The following is a 6,000-nucleotide window of genomic DNA, read 5'->3' as shown; positions in this document are numbered from 1 at the left end:
GTGGGCTGGAGAGATGGCTTAGCAGTTAAGCGCTTGCCTGTGAAGCCTAAGGACCCCGGTTCGAGGCTCGGTTTCCCAGGTCCCAAGTTAGCCAGATGCACAAGGGGGCATACGCATCTGGAGTTCGTTTGCAGAGGCTGGAAGCCCTGGCACGCCCATTCTCTCTCTCTCCCTCTATCTGTCTTTCTCTCTGTGTCTGTCGCTCTCAAATAAATAAATAAATAAAAATAAAAATATAAAAAAAGAAAAAAAAAAGTAAGAGTTATCTCATTTGTCCTGGTGCTAACTTACTCTCCGTTGGAGAATCTGATTCTCTTTTTCAGATAGATGTAGAACCTAGGGAGAGAGCCACCACATCATACCTCAAAAGAGCCCCTGCTGAAATTAAGAAAAATTGTCAAAACAAACAAGGGTGCTGTTTTCCTGATGAACCAGATACCAGCACAAAAGGGGAAGGAGATCAACACAGAGAAAAATCAACTCCTACCAAATCAGAGATCCAGAGACCCAGAGGCCCCCAACACCTCATCACTGAAGCAGACCAAAAATGAAGCCACCATGGTTCAGGGAAATTTTGCAGAAAGGGGGATGGAAAGAATGCCAGAGTCACATGTTGGGTCATGATATGCAGAGACATTTATCCTACACATAACTGAGGGCTAACTCCACAATGCATGACCCATATACCTCAACAAGGAGGGGCCAATGGTGAGGAAGTAGGTCACAGATGAGCCTAATAATGGTACCAAACGGACTGCATTTGCTGAATACAAAACTAATTAATAAAAAATAAAATAAAATAAGAATGTAAGAGCCAAAGGAAGGGTATTAATCCTTACATACAACTGTCCAGACAGAATTTTGCCTCGATATCCAAGAGCTCACTGTGCCAAGCAATACCTACACAACACACTTATAATAGGAGAAAAAGATGATGTCATCAGATTAAAAGAGAGACTAATGGAGAGAGGGAAGGGATATGATAGAGAGCAGAGTTAAGAAGGGGAAAGTGGGGAAGGGAGGGAAATGCCATGATTTGTTGTAAGTATAGAAGTTGTCCATATATATATATATATATATATATATATATATATATATATATATATATGTATATGAACAAATACTACTAAGTATAAAGTCAGAGATTAACTTCAGTAAAATAATATAGGGAGGCATTAATATACAACTCTCACCAATAGATTAGCCACTTGAATAAATGAGAAACATTGGAGTTGGATGACATCCTAGATTATATGCACCTAATAGATATTTATAGAACCTTCTATTTAAATGTAGAAGAATTGTCATCAGTCAATGGAACTGTATCTGAGATCCCATATTAGGACACAAAGAAAGTCTCAACAAACATATAAAAACTGAAACAACTTCTTGTACTCTATCTGACTACAATGGAAACCTAGCTTGAAATCAATAGCAACAGATTACAGAAAATACATAAACTCTTACAGACTTAATAATATAGTTTGAATGATATACAGGTCATGGAAGAAACCAAAAGGAAATAAGTAATTCTCAGAACAAAATGAAAATGAAAATACAACATACCAAAAACCTATGGAATACAACAATGGCAGTACTCAGAGGGAAGTTGTTCTGGGTGCTTACATTAACAAACCAGAGTGATATCAAACATATTACTGAATGATGTACCCTAAGGTTTTCTTTGAAAAAACATGAACAAACCAAAGCCCCAAGCAGTAGATGTAAGGAAATAATTAAGATGAGGGTAAAAATTAATTAAATAGAAATAAAAAAGGCAACACAAAGTATCAATGAAACAAGAAGTTAGTTCTTTCTAAAGATAAGTAGGAAGATTAAAAAACTCTTAGCCAAATTAACCAAAAGAGGAGAAGATCCAAGTTAATAAAATTAGAGATGTACAGCTCTGACATTACAACATACAGCAACAAAATTCAGAAACCATAAAGACATATGTTTAACATCTACATTGTACCAAACTGGATAATCTAAAAGAAATTATATATTTCTTGATGCACATAACCTACCAAAACTAAACTGAGACCAATAATTTAAACAGATATGTAACAAGGAATGAGTCAGAAGCAGAAACAAAAAATCCCAACTGGGCTGGAGACATGGTTCAGCAGTTAAGACATCTGCCTGCAAAGCCTAACAATGCAGGTTTGATTCCCCAGCACCCATGGGAAGCCAAATTCACAGGGTGGCATATGCATTTGTTGTTCATTTGCAGTGACTGGAGGCCCTGGCATGCATATTCTTTCTGTCTGTCTTCCCTTTACCCATCTGCATGCAAATAAAAAAAAGAATTTACCAGTTTCAGGAGACTTCTGGTTAAGATGGCGGCATAGGTACCACGCCAAAGCAGCCTGGGGGGAAAAAGACCAAAAAACCTCAGCAAAATACACACTTTTACTAAAAAGTGAGGTGCATAGGAAATTGAAGTGGCAGCGGAGAAGTAGGAGAGATCCAGAGCATCCAGAGCCCACACAGGCCGGCAAAAGCGGCCCCAGCAGCTCCGCCAACCGCGGCGGCAGCGGGGCGCACCAGAAAGCCGCCAGGCTCGGCTCCAGCCTCAGGAAAAGCCAAGTGCGGGAGCTTCCTCTCACACCGCGCTCTCCACAACTCAGGAAACGTGAAGGGAGAGTGGCAGTGAAGCAGCGGAGGAGCAGACCACGAGGTAGAAGGACACGTGGAACAGCGAGAGAACCAGAGCAGCTGTGGCTCCCTCCCCTCCCCTACCACTTAAGCCCAGCTCCAGCGAACAGAGCAGCATCCCGGGACCCGGCCACGCCAACTTGAGCCGACAGCGGGACCCAAGCAGGAGCAGAGTTCAGCAGCAACATCAGCAGCTCCGGAACCGGTACCAGCGGCCCCAGCAGCAGCAGACTCAGGAGCGGCAACAACAGCAGACACAGAAGCAGCAGCAGTTCCAGCAGCGGGGGTGCTGATCTGCAGGGCCACAGTTGCCAGGCTTCGTTTGCCCCACAGGAAAAGCCAGTGCCCAGCTCCAGAAATCAGAACAGCAGCCTGACGACCCAGGCAGCAACTTGACAGAGACCAAAATCATCCAAGGTAACTGGGTTTGCACCAGGGAAGGGTCTCACTTGGTCACAAGCTGACTGGGATCCCTCAACAGACCAGAAATCTTAACCTCTATGTTGAAAGAGGATCTGGTTGTTATAATAACTACTCTGGCATACATACTTGGGGCTGTTTTTGACTGAATGGGTACAGTGTTTAGTTAACTTTTAGAATCTACCTGTGTTTTATTCCACTCAGCCTACTTGAATACTCCCAGAGCAGAGAAACTCAACCCCTAGGAGCACCTTGTAGATACTCTCAGAGTCTTAAGAGCCACATCTAACACCTTAAGCTCCTACCCTGAAAATATATAACATCAGATCAATTGATACAGCTAAGAATACCCAGCTAGCTAGAAAATCCAAGCATTAACTTAATCCAAGATGCAAAAATATATACATTATAACACAAGAAACACTAAAAAGCAAGACGATATAAATCCACCTACAGTAATAATGCATCAGAAATGACCTCCAGTGAGAACGAATTAGAGGAAATGCCTGAAAAAGATTTCAAAAGAATGATAGTAAATATGTTCAAAGAAGTCAGAGAACAAATCAAAGGAGTCAAAGAGGAACTTAAAGAGGAAATGAAAGGAATCAAAGAAGATGCAGGACACGAATTTCATGAAATAAAGAAGGTAATACAAGACATAAATAAGGAAATAGAAATAATAAAGAAAAACCAGTCAGAATTACTAGCAATGAAGAACACAGTTAATGAAATAAAAAACTCTGAAGAAAATCTCACCAGTAGAATGGATGAAGGAGAGGACAGAATATCTAAGCTGGAAGACCAGGTGGCAGATCTAATACAGGCCAACAAAGAGAAAGACAAACTTATAGAAAAGTATGAGTGGGAATTTCAAGATATTCAGGACATTATGAAAAGATCAAATATTAGAATTCAGGGCATAGTAGAAGGAGAAGAATTCTACTCCAAAGGCATAGTAGGCATCTTCAACAAAATCATAGAAGAAAATTTCCCCCAAATTGGGAAAGAGGTGCCAATACAGATACAGGAAGCCTTTAGAACCCCAGCCAGACAAAACCCAGAAAGAACCTCTCCTCGCCATATTATAACCAAACTTCCAAACACACACACCAAAGAAAAAATATTGAAAGCAGTTAGAGAGAAAAATCAAGTTACGTACAAAAGTAAGCCCATCAGGATTACAGCAGATTATTCAACACAAACTTTTTTTTTTAAATTTAATTTATTAGTTTTCTTTTCAGTAAATACAGGCAGTTTGGTACCATTATTTAGGCTCATCTGTGATCTACCCCCTCCCATTAGACCCTCCTTGTTATTGAAAATGGGTCGTGCATTAAAGCCAGAAGGGCTTGGGGTAATATATTCCAAGTTCTGAAAGATAACAACTGTCAACCAAGGTTACTTTATCCTGCAAAGTTATCCATTCAAATAGACGGAGAAATAAGGACATTCCATGACAAAAGCAGGTTAAAGGAGTATTTGAAGACAAAACCAGCTCTACAGAAAATACTTGATAGAATCCTCCATGCTGAAGAAAAGGAAAAGCACACATATAAGGAACCTAGAAAAAACAAGCAATACTCAAATACTAGTTAACAGAAGAGAGCACAGGTAGAACCAGAACCACAAAAAAAAAAAAAAAGACAAACATAAATACACACCTTTCAATAATATCTCTTAATATCAACGGCCTCAATGCCCCAACGAAAAGACATAGATTCGCAGACTGGGTTAAAAAGTAGGATCTTACAAGTTGTTGTCTCCAAGAAACTCACCTTTCTTTTTTTTTTTTTAATTTTTTAAAAATTTATTTATTTATTTATTTATTTATTTGAGAGCAACAGACACAGAGAGAAAGACAGATAGAGGGAGAGAGAGAATGGGCGCGCCAGGGCTTCCAGCCTCTGCAAACGAACTCCAGCGTGCGCCCCCTTGTGCATCTGGCTAACGTGGGACCTGGGGAACCAGGCCTCGAACCAGGGTCCTTAGGCTTTATAGGCAAGCGCTCAACTGCTAAGCCATCTCTCCAGCCCCAAACTCAACTTTCTACAAAGGATAGACATTACCTTAGGGTGAAAGGTTGGAAGACGGTGTTTCAAGCAAATGGGCCTAGAAAACTAGCAGGGGTTGCTATCCTAATATCAGGCAGGGTAGACTTTAGTCCAACGTTAGTCAAGAATGATAAGGACGGTCACTTTATAATAGCTGGGAAATGGAATCAGCCTAGATGTCTCTCAACAGGTGAGTGGATAATGAAGATGTGGCACATTTATACAATGGAGTTCTACTCAGCGGTAAAGAAAAATGAAGTTATGAAATTTGCAGAAAAATGGATGGACCTGGAAAGTATTATAATAAGTGAGGTAACCCAGGCCCAGAAAGCCAAGCGCCACATGTTCTCTCTCATATGTGGATCCTAGCTACAGATGATTGGGCTTCTGCGTGATAAGGAAAATTTAGTAGCAGAGGCCAGTAAGGTAAAAAGGAGACATAAAGGGTAGAGAAAGGAAGGGAGGAGGATACTTAATAGGTTGATATTGTATATATGTAATTACAATGATTGTAATGGGGAGGTAATATGATGGAGAATGGAATTTCAAATGGGAAAGTGTGGGGGTGGGGAGGGAGGGAATTACCATGGGATATATTTTATAATCATGGAAAATGTTAATAAAAATTAAAAAAAATTAAATCCCTATAGTAATCCATGTGTTGAAATAAATAAAAATATTTTAAAAGTATTTTTCAAATTCCACCTACAAAAATTACAGGTCCAGATTGAGTTAGTGTAATATTTTATTAGAACTTAAAAGAAGAAATAAAAGCAATACTTTTCAAATTGTTCCACAAAACAGAAAGGGAAGAGATACCTCCAGACTCAATTTATGAAGCCAGTATTACTCTGAAACCAAAATCAGATAA

Source organism: Jaculus jaculus, chromosome 1 (assembly GCF_020740685.1).
Source record: "Jaculus jaculus isolate mJacJac1 chromosome 1, mJacJac1.mat.Y.cur, whole genome shotgun sequence".
NCBI lineage: Eukaryota > Metazoa > Chordata > Mammalia > Rodentia > Dipodidae > Jaculus > Jaculus jaculus.
Note: the sequence above shows the minus strand (reverse complement) of the source record.